The sequence below is a fragment of the Haliotis rubra genome, unplaced genomic scaffold, assembly GCF_003918875.1.
Source record: "Haliotis rubra isolate DU_JTF1 unplaced genomic scaffold, ASM391887v1 Scf247, whole genome shotgun sequence".
NCBI classification, from domain to species: domain Eukaryota; kingdom Metazoa; phylum Mollusca; class Gastropoda; order Lepetellida; family Haliotidae; genus Haliotis; species Haliotis rubra.
The window spans coordinates 1,210,731-1,226,787 of record NW_025766525.1 but is presented as its reverse complement, the minus strand read 5'-3'; the positions used below and the strand labels follow the sequence as shown (position 1 = coordinate 1,226,787).

The window sequence follows — 16,057 nt, the reverse complement described above, 5'->3', positions numbered from 1 at the left end:
AAATATCGACCCTGTATTTATCATGAGTGAGGAGATATTGAAATATCAACCCTGTATCATCTTGAGTTAGGAGATATTGAAATATCAACCCTGTATTATTATGAGTGAGGAGATATTGAAATATCGACCCTGTATTTATCATGAGTGAGGAGATATTGAAATATCGACCCTGTATCATCTTGAGTTAGGAGATATTGAAATATCGACCCTGTATTATCACGAGTGAGGAGATATTGAAATATCGACCCTGTATTATCACGAGTGAGGAATAAGCAGGAATGTGTACATTAGTATTGCTACATACTTTTGTTATTTAAGTCAAACTGTTGCCGGTTCTGTACTGCTTCTTACATTATATCTCTGACAAAGTATTTGTCCTTCACTGTCATATAGGATACAGTTTGAATATCAGTAGACAACTGATTAACTTAACACCAGGCACATATAGGCAATGATATCCAGGAACTGTCGGTCCACAATACATGATATGACTACTACATACGGATAAATGTTCATCAATACATATCATATGCAATGAAGTCTCTACACACTGAATACTGATGTCATATATTCACCAAGTTCACCACTAGATTCCTACGTTATCAATGAGTGTGTTGTAGTCAGGTGTGGGCTTTGTCATCAGATGTAGCCTGTCATAGTCAGTTGTAGGCTATCATAGTGTGTTGTAGTCAGTTGTAGGCTATCATAGTGTGATGTAGTCAGTTGTAGGCTATCGCAGTGTGGTGTAGTCAGTTGTAGGCTATCATAGTGTGATGTAGTCAGTTGTAGGCTATCGCAGTGTGGTGTAGTCAGTTGTACGCTTTCGCAGTGTGGTGTAGTCAGTTGTAGGCTTTCGCAGTGTGGTGTAGTCAGTTGTAGGCTATCGCAGTGTGATGTAGTCAGTTGTAGGCTATCATAGTGTGATGTAGTCAGTTGTAGGCTATTGTAGTGTGATGTAGTCAGTTGTAGGCTATCATAGTGCGATGTAGTCAGTTGTGGGCTATCGCATGTGATGTCAGTTGTAGGCTATCATAGTGTGATGTAGTCAGTTGTAGGCTATCGTAGTGTGATGTAGTCAGTTGTAGGCTATCATAGTGTGTTGTAGTCAGTTGTAGGCTATCATAGTGTGATGTAGTCAGTTGTAGGCTATCGCAGTGTGATGTAGTCAGTTGTAGGCTATCCCAGTGTGGTGTAGTCAGTTGTAGGCTATCGCAGTGTGATGTAGTCAGTTGTAGGCTATCATAGTGTGATGTAGTCAGTTGTAGGCTATTGTAGTGTGATGTAGTCAGTTGTAGGCTATCATAGTGTGATGTAGTCAGTTGTAGGCTATCGCAGTGTGATGTAGTCAGTTGTAGGCTATACAGTGTGATGTAGGCGTAGGCTATCATAGTGTGATGTAGTCAGTTGTAGGCTATCATAGTGTGATGTAGTCAGTTGTAGGCTATCATAGTGTGATGTAGTCAGTTGTAGGCTATCATAGTGTGATGTAGTCAGTTGTAGGCTATCAGCATGCGAGTAGTGTTGATGTAGTCAATTGTAGGCTATTGTAGTGTGATGTAGTCAAGTCAGTTGTAGGCTATCATAGTGTGATGTAGTCAGTTGTAGGCTATCATAGTGTGATGTAGTCAGTTGTAGGCTATCGCGGTGTGATGTAGTCAGTTGTATCATAGCTATGTATTCAGTTCTACTCTATTGTAGTGTGATGTAGTCAGTTGAAGGCTTCATAGTGTGATGTATCAGTTGTAGGTGTAGTGTGATGTAGTCAGTTGTAGGCTATCATAGTGTGATGTAGTCAGTTGTAGGCTATCACAGTGTGTTGTAGTCAGTTGTAGGCTATCATAGTGTGATGTAGTCCGTTGTAGGCTATTGTAGTGTGATGTATTCAGTTCTAATCTATTGTAGTGCAATGTTACTTTATGTTACTTTTAAGTCAGTTGTAGATTATCGTGGTGTGATGTAGTCAGTTATAGGCTATCATAGGTGCAATGTAGTCAGTTGTAGGCTATCATAGTGTGATGTAGTCAGTTTGTAGGCTTCTCCAGTAGTGTGATGTATTCGAGTTCTAGGCTCATATTGTAGTTGTATGGCGTAGTGTGGATGTCAGTTGTAGGCTATCATAAAGTGGTCCGATGTAGGCTATTGTAGTGTGATGTGTAGTTCAAATGCAGTTGTAGGCAGTGATGTAGTCAGTGTGATGTAGTCAGTTGTAGGCTATAGGCTATCGTGGTTCGATGTAGTCAGTTGTAGGCTATCATAGTGCGATGTAGTCAGTTGTAGGCTATCATAGTGTGATGTAGTCAGTTGTAGGCATAGTGTGTGTAATCAGTTGTAGGCTATCATAGTATGTATTCCATTCTTAGTCGATAGTCAGTAGTCTATCGTAGTGTAGTCAGTTGTAGGCTATCAGAGTGTGATGTAGTCAGTTGTAGGCTATCATGAATGTAGTCAGTTGTAAGGCGATGTAGTCAGTTGTAGTAGTCTATCATGGTGCGATGTAGTCGGTTTATGAGAGCTATCAAATGTGATGTAGTCAGTTGTAGGCCATCGTGAGTTAGTCAGTTATGTAGGCTATCATAGTGTGATGTAGTCCAGTTGTAGGCTATCATAGTGCGATGTGTAGTCAGTTGTAGGCTATCATAGTGCGATGTAGTCAGTTGTAGGCTATCACAGTGTGATGTAGTCAGTTGTAGGCTATCGCGGTGTGATGTAGTCAGTTGTAGGCTATAGTGCGATGTAGTCAGTTGTGGGCTATCATAGTGCGATGTAGTCAGTTGTAGGCTATCATAGTGGTGTAGTCAGTTGTAGGCTATCATAGTCAGTTCGTAGGCTATCATAGTGTGATGTAGTCAGTTGTAGGCTATATCGTGTGAGTAGTCGAGTGTAGGCTCAGTGTGATGTAGTCCAGTTGTAGGCTATCATAGTGCGATGTAGTCAGTTGTAGGCTATCATAGTGCGATGTAGTCAGTTGTGGCTATCACAAGTTGTAGGCTATCAATGTAGTCAGTTGTGGCTATCATAGTGTGGTGTAGTCAGTTGTAGGCTATCATAGTGTGATGTATTCAGTTCTACTCTATTGTAGTGCGATGTAGTCAGTTGAAGGCTATCGTAGTGTGATGTAGTCAGTTGTAGGCTATCGTAGTTCGATGTAGTCAGTTGTAGGCTATCATAGTGCGATGTAGTCAGTTGTAGGCTATTGTAGTGTGATGTAGTCAGTTGTAGGCTATCATAGTGCGATGTAGTCCGTTGTAGGCTATTGTAGTGTGATGTATTCAGTTCTAATCTATTGTAGTGCAATGTTACTTTAAGTCAGTTGTAGATTATCGTAGTGTGATGTAGTCAGTTGTAGGCTATCATAGTGTGATGTAGTCAGTTGTAGGCTATCGTAGTTCGATGTAGTCAGTTGTAGGCTATCATAGTGCGTTGTAGTCAGTTATAGGCTATCGTAGTGCAATGTAGTCAGTTGTAGGCTATCATAGTGTGTTGTAGTCAGTTGTAGGCTATCATAGTGTGATGTATTCAGTTCTTCTCTATTGTAGTGCGATGTAGTCAGTTGAAGGCTATCGTAGTGTGATGTAGTCAGTTGTAGGCTATCGTAGTTCGATGTAGTCAGTTGTAGCCAGTTGTAGGCTATCATAGGCTATCGTAGTGCGATGTAGTCAGTTGTAGGCTATCATAGTGTGATGTAGTCAGTTGTAGGCTATCATAGTGCGATGTAGTCAGTTGTTGGCTATCACAGAGCCATGTAGTCAGTTGTAGGCTATCGCAGTGTGATGTAGTCAGTTGTAGGCTATCATAGTGCGATGTAGTCAGTTGTAGGCTATCATAGTGCGATGTAGTCAGTTGTAGGCTATCACAGAGCCATGTAGTCAGTTGTAGGCTATTGTAGTGTGATGTAGTCAGTTGTAGGCTATCATAGTGTGATGTAGTCAGTTGTAGGCTATCATAGTGCGATGTAGTCAGTTGTAGGCTATCACAGTGTGATGTAGTCAGTTGTAGGCTATCGCAGTGTGATGTAGTCAGTTGTAGGCTATCGCAGTGTGGTGTAGTCAGTTGTAGGCTATCATGGTGTGTTGTAGTCAGTTGTAGGCTATCATAGTGTGATGTAGTCAGTTGTTGGCTATCGTAGTTCGATGTAGTCAGTTGTAGGCTATCATAGTGCGATGTAGTCCGTTGTAGGCTATCATAGTGCGATGTAGTCAGTTGTAGGCTATCATAGTGCGATGTAGTCAGTTGTTGGCTATCACAGAGCCATGTAGTCAGTTGTAGGCTATCGCAGTGTGATGTAGTCAGTTGTAGGATATCATAGTGCGATGTAGTCAGTTGTAGGCTATCATAGTGCGATGTAGTCAGTTGTAGGCTATCACAGAGCCATGTAGTCAGTTGTAGGCTATTGTAGTGTGATGTAGTCAGTTGTAGGCTATCATAGTGCGATGTAGTCAGTTGTAGGCTATCATAGTGAGGTAGTCAGTTGTAGGCTATCGTAGTGCGACAAAGATGGTGCTGCAGTATTGGTTCTACTTGATTTGAGTAGTGCCTTCGATACTATCGACCATACTATTCTGATGCATACACTTGAGACCAGGATGGGTATTAGAGGAACTGTTCTTCAGTGGTTTGAGTCATACATAGCAGATAGTCATCAATCGGTGATCATTGATGGTCACATCTCCAGTCCTAAGGATCTTGCTTATGGCGTGCCCGAGGGATCGGTTCTTGGACCTCTACTTTTCACTGTTTATACTTCTCCTCTAGGTGATATCGTCAGATCCTTCAACCTTGGACTGCATTTATATGCTGACAACACTCAAATTTATATATCATTCAAACCCTTACTTTCTTCATCAGCTGTGTCTTCATTTCTCACCATTGAAGAGTGTGTCAGCTGCATCAAAATCTGGATGTCGTCACACTACCTCAAACTGAATGATGATAAAACTGAACTCATAGTTTTCCACCCTAAGCGTCTCCAACCCAGTATCTCTCTTCCTAAATTCAGCATCGGTCAGTGTGAGATTCAGCCAAACCATGAGGTACGAAACTTGGGAGTTATTTTTTATTCTTCACTGTCCATGGAGCCACACATCAATAACATCTGTAGAAGGGCGTACTACCACATTCACAACATCGGCATGATTCGACGATACCTGGACGTCAAGACTACAGCATCTCTTATTCAGGCATATGTAACATCTCATCTTGACTACTGTAATGCGCTTCTTGTGGGCCTCCCAAATTATCTTGTACACAAGCTTCAGAAGGTGCAGAATACTGCAGCCAGAGTGGTCTCTCAATCAAAGAAATCAGACCACATTACTCCCGTTCTTCACTCACTTCATTGGCTTCCCGTCCACTACCGCATAAAATATAAAACTCTACTCCTTGTTTTCAAAAGTTTACATGGTCTAGCTCCTCAGTACCTCTGTGATCTGTTCCACCGTTATACTCCTGTACGTTCACTCCGATCAAATGACCAGTGTCTTTTGACAATTCCTGTGACAAGGACAAAAACATATTGTGACAGGTCACTCGAGACGACTGGCCCTCATCTCTGGAACAATCTTCCATCTCACCTCAGAACACAACCAGATTTAGCTGTTTTTAATTCAAATCTGAAGACGTGTCTCTTTGCTGAAGCATTTGAACTCTATGTGATATCTAGACCATCTTAGAGCCAGAGCGCCTTTGAGCGGATTACGGATATTAGCGCTATACAAGTATTTGTATGTATGTATGTATGTAGTCAGTTGTAGGCTATCATAGTGTGATGTAGTCAGTTGTAGGCTATCATAGTGCGATGTAGTCAGTTGTAGGCTATCATAGTGCGATGTAGTCAGTTGTAGGCTATCATAGTGCGATGTAGTCCGTTGTAGGCTATTGTAGTGTGATGTATTCAGTTCTAATCTATTGTAGTGCGATGTTACTTTAAGTCAGTTGTAGATTATCGTAGTGTGATGTAGTCAGTTATAGGCTGTCGTTGTGCAATGTAGTCAGTTGTAGGCTATCATAGTGTGTTGTAGTCAGTTGTAGGCTATCATAGTGTGATGTAGTCAGTTCTACTCTATTGTAGTGCGATGTAGTCAGTTGAAGGCTATCGTAGTGTGATGTAGTCAGTTGTAGGCTATCGTAGTTCGATGTAGTCAGTTGTAGGCTATCATAGTGTGTTGTAGTCAGTTGTAGGCTATTGTAGTGTGATGTATTAAGTTCTACTCTATTGAAGTGCGATGTAGTCAGTTGTAGGCTATCATAGTGCGATGTAGTCAGTTGTAGGCTATCATAGTGCGATGTAGTCAGTTGTAGGCTATTGTAGTGCGATGTAGTCAGTTGTAGGCTATCATAGTGCGATGTAGTCAGTTGTAGGCTATCATAGTGCGATGTAGTCAGTTGTAGGCTATCACAGAGCCATGTAGTCAGTTGTAGGCTATTGTAGTGTGATGTAGTCAGTTGTAGGCTATCATAGTGTGATGTAGTCAGTTGTAGGCTATCATAGTGTGATGTAGTCAGTTGTAGGCTATCATAGTGCGATGTAGTCAGTTGTAGGCTATCATAGTGTGATGTAGTCCGTTGTAGGCTATTGTAGTGCGATGTAGTCAGATGTAGGCTATCGTAGTGCGATGTAGTCAGTTGTAGGCTATCATAGTGTGATGTAGTCCGTTGTAGGCTATCATAGTGCGATGTAGTCAGTTGTAGGCTATCATAGTGATATGTAGTCAGTTGTAGGCTATCATAGTGTGATGTAGTCCATTGTAGGCTATCATAGTGTGATGTAGTCAGTTGTAGGCTATCATAGTGATATGTAGTCAGTTGTAGGCTATCACAGAGCCATATAGTCAGTTGTAGGCTATTGTAGTGTGATGTAGTCAGTTGTAGCCTATCATAGTGCGAATCATTGTAGTCAGTTGTAGGCATCATAGTGCAATGTAGGCTGTTGTAGTGAGATGCTGTAGGCTGTGTAGTCAGTTGTAGGCTGTGGGCTCTTTAGCTGTGTTACAGGCATCTTTAAGGACACAGTTCCAAAAACAAATATTTAGAGATTGTTGAAAAACAATTGGTTTTTATGTTTTTACATATATAACCCGGGGGTAGCATGTGGCATCATGGTACAGTGTCAGGTACTGGAGGACGCTCACTGCTGGCAGCTGCATGAAACTTGATTCACTCATTTATTGATTAAGGCAGTTTTTTTATTTTATTCATGAGGCTAAAGATCATTACCTATCAAATATTAATGTAACAGTTAACAAGATATCATGGAGGAAATACACTGAACTGTGTGGGCTATTTCCTTGCTTTAAATCATCAGCGATGTTTAGAAAGTGGTCTAAGGTACTTATTTGGTGCCTGACTCTGAGGTTGTGGGTTCGAGTCCCGGATGGGACTCAACCCAACTAAAAAGGAACTAGAATCTGTACTTTACTGAGAAAGTGTAATCCCAAATATAACATGTTACATTTGACTACTTCCTAAATGGCATTGTGTATCCATAGCTTTCGGTCGTGGGAGCTGTACCAGTTTGTATGTATCATAGGCTTACACAAAGTCCGCAGCCTAGACCACCAGTTGTCATTTTTGTGGAAGCCACAGTGGCTGAGTGGGTTTGGCAGCTGACTTTGTGTGCTGGCGATTAGGTGCCCGACTCTGAGGGTGTGGGTTCGATGGGACTCAACCCAAGAAAAAAGTTACTAGAATGTGTACTTTACTGAGAAAGCATAATCCCAAATATAACCTATGTTACGTGAGTGTTGTACTGTTCTGCTTCTGGGGTATTTCCCGACAGAATATGTAAACCTCTCTGTATCTCTCCAGGTATACGTGTGTTATATGTTGTTCCATCAGCATCTGGGGCGGTGGGGTAGCCTAATGGTTAAAGCGTCCGCTCGTCACGCCGAAGACCCGGGTTCGAATCCCCACATGGGTACAATGTGTGAGGCCCATTTCTGGTGTCCCCCGCCGTGATGTTGCTGGAATATTGCTAAAAGCGGCGTAAAACCAAACTCAGTCAGTCAGTCCATCAGCATCTGTTTATCCATCTGATAATGCTAATTTAACTGTTAGTTACATTCTTTACCAAATTCACACCACTCCAATGTCATAACAGCACTTCTGTTCAATATATTTTGAATGTAGACAAATTATGAAAGGCATCACTTTCCTAGTGATCTATCTCATCAACACTAGTAATGTAGGCAGCATACCAGTCTGTTACTTCTCTCTGGCAGCATTGTCCACAGGACACCACAAGACAGTATTGTCCAACATGGCAGCATTGTCCACAAGACACCTACATAGCAGTATTGTCCACCGGACAACTGCATATCAGTATTGTCCACAGGACACCTACATGACAGTATTGTCCACAGGACACCTACATAGCAGTTTTGTCCTCAGGACACCTATATGGCAGCATTGTCCACAAGACACCTACATGGCAGCATTGTCCACAAGACACCAACATGGTAGCATTGTCCACAGGACACCTACATGGCAGCTATGTGTACAGGACACCTACATGGCAGCTATGTGTACAGGACACCTACATGGCAGCATTGTCCACAAGACACCTACATGGCAGCATTGTCCACAAGACACCTACATGGCAGCATTGTCCACAAGACACCTACATGGCAGCTATGTGTACAGGACACCTACATGGCAGCATTGTCCACAAGACACCTACATGGCAGCTATGTGTACAGGACACCTACATGGCAGTATTGTCCACAGGACACCTACATGGCAGCTATGTGTACAGGACACCTACATGGCAGCATTGTCCACAAGACACCTACATGGCAGCTATGTGTACAGGACACCTACATGGCAGCACTTGATCTAGTCAACCTTGGTCATTCCGTATCTCCTCTGTATAAGGATGTAGTTTGAGTATAGGGTCTGTGTTGGGGTTTCCCACTTTCCCCAAATCTCTAATCCAGGTCAGTGCTTGCAGGAGTTACTGCTGCAATTGTTTAACAGATATTTTCACTTATGTTGATATTCAATCGATAGTGTGGTAAGGCTACAGTAAGATACGTCATGGAGACCTGTTCTTCCAGCTGTGTGTTGTGTCTTTACAACAGATTAAGACTGACTGACTGACTGAGTTTAGTTTTACGCCGCTTTTAGCAATATTCCAGCAATATCACGGCGGGGGACACCAGAAATGGGCTTAACACATTGTGCCCATGTGGGGAATCGAACCCGGGCCTTCGGCACAGATTAAGAAGACAAAGTATTTGTTAGTAACAACTGAAAGAAAGGAGATATTAACAGAACATACCCCCAACGTAATCAAACATGACTTTCTCCTGGTATCATGTCTCACAATCATAGGTGGAGCTGAGGTCACTGCTCTCAGAATGGTGGGAGATGTGTTGAAAGGTCAGTCATGGTTCTTGTTATAAGTGGTGACACTGATCTATTGATTGCTATCAATATTTGCCTGCAGTTCCACTCTGTACCTGAGAACCTTAGAGTGATGGATGGCCACATCAAATCCTTGTTGCCTTCAGTCATGCGTAGTCAGAGAGTACAGCATATTCTGCTGTGTAGAGTACAGCACTAATTAGTGTGAGTATATGAAGGTCATGCACACGAAATGGCTGCTGTATCTGCTGACTGGATCACAACACCAGGAGAATTCTAGGTACAATACGTTCTAATGTAAGACACAGCTACAATAAAACACCCCAATCCACTCACTCACTCACTCACTCACTCACTCACTCACTCACTCACTCACTCACTCACTCACTCACTCACTCACCAACTCACTCACTCACTCACTCACTCACTCACACAAACACACCTCCCACATGGCCACATGGTCAGCCGGAGTCAACCCCTTGTCATAACCCATCATAACCCTTGTTCTCTTTACTTCTTTATTGTTTAACACAGCACTCAGCAATATTTATTTGATTTATATAATGGCCATCTCGGACACCATCTCGCACAACATGATGCAAAATAACCAGGAACAAATATTTTGGTACCTGCCACAAAATATCTCTGTAAGAAGTACTAAACACACTTTTAACACACTGTCCACCTTTACGCTATGCTAGAAAATACAATTGGACCTAACGTTTTGGAGTGTAGACTTATGCCTTCATCACCTGACATTTCTGATGTCCCCAGCCGTGATATTGCTGGAATATTGCTAAAAGCGACGTAAAACCCAACTCACTCACTCACTTCATCACCTGCTAAAGGAGTATGTATATGCTGTGAAACATTGTGTTCCTCATAATAAAGAAGTTGACATCCATAAAATTCTCTCCCTTACATGCATCATATGTAAATGCCATTCGAAGACCAGATGGACCTGTTGTGGCTTTAAATAAAGTGCTGCACAATCTGCATCCTTATCAACTTACATACTAACTGCCCCCAAATAATTGTCATCAACAGATACAGCAGTGACCTACTCACTGCTCAACACAGGGGAGGAACAATGTGTAAAGTATTCATTACAAACCACACCGCAGAGTCTGCTGAGGCCAAGTTGAAATAATAAGAATAAAAAATACTGTACTTGATATAGTCCATTTAATTTATCTCCCAATTCTGAAGGTAGAGTGTTGCATTACATGCAGCAGGTTTCAAACCCTACAGGCTTTTATTCTGTGTACAGCTTATAGGCCAGGGTATGTCAGGACATGTACTGTGACAGATACATATTCTGTGTACAGCTTATAGGCAAGGGTATGTCAGGATATTGTGACAGATACATATTCTGTGTACAGGATATGTAGGCCTGGGTATGTCAGGATGTGTATTGTGACAGATACATATTCTGTGTACAGCTTATAGGCCAGGGTATGTCAGGACATGTACTGTGACAGATACATATTCTGTGTACAGCTTATAGGCCGGGGTATGTCAGGACATGTACTGTGACAGATACATATTCTGTGTACAGCTTATAGGCCAGGGTATGTCAGGACGTGTATTGTGACAGATACATATTCTGTGTACAGCTTATAGGCCTGGGTATGTCAGGACATGTACTGTGACAGATACATATTCTGTGTACAGCTTATAGGCCAGGGTATGTCAGGACGTGTATTGTGACAGATACATATTCTGTGTACAGCTTATAGGCCAGGGTATGTCAGGACGTGTATTGTGACAGATACATATTCTGTGTACAGCTTATAGGCAGGGTATGTCAAGGGCGTGTATTGTGACACATATTCTGTGTACAGCTTATAGGCCTGGGTATGTCAGGACATGTATTGTGACAGATACATATTCTGTGTACAGCTTATAGGCCTGGGTATGTCAGGATGTGTATTGTGACAGATGTATTCTGTGTACAGATATAGGCATATTCTGTGTACAGCTTATAGGCCAGGGTATGTCAGGACGTGTATTGTGACAGATACATATTCTGTGTACAGCTTATAGGCCAGGGTATGTCAGGACGTGTATTGTGACAGATACATATTCTGTGTACAGCTTATAGGCCAGGGTATGTCAGGACATGTATTGTGACAGATACATATTCTGTGTACAGCTTATAGGCCTGGGTATGTCAGGACGTGTATTGTGACAGATACATATTCTGTGTACAGCTTATAGGCCTGGGTATGTCAGGACGTGTATTGTGACAGATACATATTCTGTGTACAGCTTATAGGCCTGGGTATGTCAGGACATGTATTGTGACAGATACATATTCTGTGTACAGCTTATAGGCCTGGGTATGTCAGGACGTGTATTGTGACAGATACATATTCTGTGTACAGCTTATAGGCCTGGGTATGTCAGGACGTGTATTGTGACAGATACATATTCTGTGTACAGCTTATAGGCCAGGGTATGTCAGGACGTGTATTGTGACAGATACATATTCTGTGTACAGCTTATAGGCCAGGGTATGTCAGGACATGTATTGTGACAGATACATATTCTGTGTACAGCTTATAGGCCGGTGTATGTCAGGACTGTATTGTGACAGATACATATTCTGTGTACCAGTTATAGGCCAGGGTATGTCAGGACGTGTATTGTGACAGATACATATTCTGTGTACAGCATATAGGCCTGGGTATGTCAGGACGTGTATTGTGACAGATACATATTCTGTGTACAGCTTATAGGCCAGGGTATGTCAGGACGTGTATTGTGACAGATACATATTCTGTGTACAGCTTATAGGCCAGGGTATGTCAGGACGTGTATTGTGACAGATACATATTCTGTGTACAGCTTATAGGCCAGGGTATGTCAGGACGTGTATTGCTGACAGATACATATTCTGTGTACAGCTTATAGGCCTGGGTATGTCAGGACGTGTATTGTGACAGATACATATTCTGTGTACAGCTTATAGGCCAGGGTATGTCAGGACGTGTATTGTGACAGATACATATTCTGTGTACAGCTTATAGGCCAGGGTATGTCAGGACGTGTATTGTGACAGATACATATTCTGTGTACAGCTTATAGGCCAGGGTATGTCAGGACGTGTATTGCTGACAGATACATATTCTGTGTACAGCTTATAGGCCAGGGTATGTCAGGGCGTGTATTGTGACAGATACATATTCTGTGTACAGCTTATAGGCCAGGGTATGTCAGGACGTGTATTGTGACAGATACATATTCTGTGTACAGCTTATAGGCCAGGGTATGTCAGGACGCAGTGTATTGACAGATACATATTCTGTGTGACAGCTTATAGGCCAGGGTATGTCAGGACATGTATTGTGACAGATACATATTCTGTGTACAGCTTATAGGCCAGGGTATGTCAGGACGTGTATTGTGACAGATACATATTCTGTGTACAGCTTATAGGCCTGGGTATGTCCAGGGTATGTCAGGGCCTGGGTATGTCATTGTATTGTGACAGATACATATTCTGTGTACAGCTTATAGGCCTGGGTATGTCAGGATGTGTACTGTGACAGATACATATTCTGTGGGTATGTCAGGACTTATGTGACAGATACATATTCTGTGTACAGCTGGCCTGTATGTCAGGACGTGTACTGTGACAGATACATATTCTGTGTACAGCATATAGGCCAGGGTATGTCAGGATGTGTATTGTGACAGATACATATTCTGTGTACTAACAGCTTATAGGCAAGGGTATGTCAGGATGTGTATTGTGACAGATATATATTCTGTGTACTAACAGCTTATAGGCCAGGGTATGTCAGGACGTGTATTGTGACAGATACATATTCTGTGTACAGCATATAGGCCAGGGTATGTCAGGATGTGTATTGTGACAGATACATATTCTGTGTACAGCATATAGGCCAGGGTATGTCAGGATGTGTATTGTGACAGATTCATATTCTGTGTACAGCTTATAGGCCAGGGTATGTCAGGACGTGTATTGTGACAGATACATATTCTGTGTACAGCATATAGGCCTGGGTATGTCAGGACTTGTATTGTGACAGATACATATTCTGTGTACTAACAGCTTATAGGCCAGGGTATGTCAGGACGTGTATTGTGACAGATACATATTCTGTGTACAGCATATAGGCCAGGGTATGTCAGGACGTGTATTGTGACAGATACATATTCTGTGTACTAACAGCTTATAGGCCTGGGTATGTCAGGATGTGTATTGTGACAGATACATATTCTGTGTACAGCTTATAGGCCTGGGTATGTCAGGATGTGTATTGTGACAGATACATATTCTGTGTACAGCATATAGGCCTGGGTATGGCAGGATGTGTATTGTGACAGATACATATTCTGTGTACTAAACAGCTTATAGCCCTGGGTATGTCAGGACGTGTATTGTGACAGATACATATTCTGTGTACAGCATATAGGTCAGGGTATGTCAGGACGTGTATTGTGACAGATACATATTCTGTGTACAGCTTATAGGCCAGGGTATGTCAGGACGTGTATTGTCACAGATACATATCGAGATGCTTGCCCATGAAATCCACCCTGTTCCTGGGATATCCTCTCTTTATTCTGTTCATGTTTAAGATGAATGACTGGTTAAGTGTAGTTGGTGGTGATGGTTTTCTACACTGATTATATGTTACATATGTTATATTTAGGATTTCTCTTTCTTAGTAAAGCACAGATTGAGTTCCAGGTTTCTACTGATTCCCTGTTACATATGTCCTGGTATGTAGTGAGCACCGCGTGACGAGGAAGTTATCAGGCACAGCTCTCAAATAATATAGTACTTCAATAATCATTACTATACAGACACATGCATCAACACATGGATACGGAATAGCATGTATCGTGTCGTGGTGTATGAAGCTGGTTAAAGGTGACGGCTGGCAACACTTACCTCATGTATAGTGAATGCTGATCCTGCCAGTGAGTAGTCCTGCACCAGTAGTGTACAGTGGTTCCGCCTGACAATCAGCTGACTACTAGAGCCCCTGCAGCAGGGTGTAGGGAGAACACAGACCACTTATTGCTGGGGTTGGCACTACAGAGTTAGTGATAATAATGTCCACTAGTGGTACTATGACACATCACACAGGACTGCTGAGGCCTCAGTTCATGTCATGATGATCAGATTGTGTTGTCGTGTTGTGGCACAACAGTGGCCCGGTGTCTCCACACAACGGATGACGGCAGACCCACATCACAGCATCTTCATGACAGCATATCCTGCAGTGTCAGCCAGCATCGGCAACAGCATCTATGGAAACGGAGTACAGACAAACATCATCACTGCCCATGCAAGCCCTGCTGAATTTCTGCGGTCCTAATTGTGTTGAGGAAGCTGGCTTTTGTTCCCATGCTAGTGAGTGTTGTGAGACTGCTAGCGAGGCTGTTCCATTGTCTTCAGCACAAGACGCGACACTGCCTGATGTATGAATGGAACTGGACATCCACACGATCTCTCCATCCTCAGAACAGGATTACCAGCAAATTCTCATTGATCTGTATGTCCACTGTCACACGACATGCAACTCACACATTAGATTGAGCCACAAGTAAATCCACACCACAATTTGTTAATTCAATGAGCTGTTTCAAAGGCACTGCAGACAATATGGTTCACTCGCTTTGTTCACTCAAGCAGAACCAGTCAGGAATCCCCCTTGACATTGTTTTCTATACACTTGGGCATAAACACACATGGTATCCACACAATAACATACATCACGGATCAGGCAACACATGAAGCATCATGGCTTATCCTCATAATGTATGCCCGTCTGCCATCGCGGCTCGGCACCAGTTCAATACATTCTGCCATTCTTAGACTGCTGGCTATCAGGCATGGCGGGTAGTGGAGGATGGAGCATATTCCATGGCAGGAGGGTCTCGACTTGCAGGAGAAGTCTGAGTCAGGGAAGGGGGACTTGTCTACTGCCGTCTGCTATTGATTAGCCATCGTGATTACTCCTTCCATGTTTCTTTAGTTGTGTGTTGATCAGGACACATCTGCTGCTCAAATCGCATCAATGGCTGCAATCACCGTTCCCTTCAATCAGTTCCAGGCCCTGATTCCTCCAGCACTGAGCACCAGTCTTCAGTCGTTCAAACCGTTTCTCTGTTTCTTCATACACTTGTTTCCCGACTCCAGCAATCCGTCTCTCCTGGCTGACATGAGTAAATTCTATTACTACGTGATCTATAATTGGTCAGTGAATTGTTCCACGGAACTGTCACTCCTGGTTGCAGTTGTCAGAGTGTGTACACAGTGTTTATACAATTGATCATTGTAATTCAGCGTACACATCCTTGATCATAGTGATGTTGGAAACAGTGTTTACATCCTTGATCATATAGTGATGTTAGAAACAGTGTTTACATCCTTGATCATATAGTGATGTTAGAAACAGTGTTTACATCCTTGATCATATAGTGATGTTGGAAACAGTGTTTACATCCTTGATCATATAGTGATGTTGGAAACAGTGTTTACATCCTTGATCATATAGTGATGTTAGAAACAGTGTTTACATCCTTGATCATATAGTGATGTTAGAAACAGTGTTTACATCCTTGATCATAGATGTTGGAAACAGTGTTTACATCCTTGATCAGTGATGTTGGAAACAAAGATAGTAGATAAAGATAGAACAATAGACCCCTTGGC

At 42.4% G+C, this 16,057-nt stretch overlaps 1 protein-coding gene across 1 annotated transcript in view; it reads right to left on the bottom strand.

The window, feature by feature from the left end:
- The window catches only part of LOC124279152 (beta-1,4-galactosyltransferase galt-1-like), a 54,468-nt gene extending 38,829 nt beyond the window's left edge, over window positions 1-15,639 (bottom strand). Inside the window, exon 1 of the mRNA XM_046714950.1 lies at window positions 14,288-15,639. The gene's annotated coding sequence lies outside the window, so the exon portion shown is untranslated. The remainder of the gene's footprint in view (window positions 1-14,287) is intronic.
- Between the last annotated feature and the right edge of the window lie 418 nt (window positions 15,640-16,057).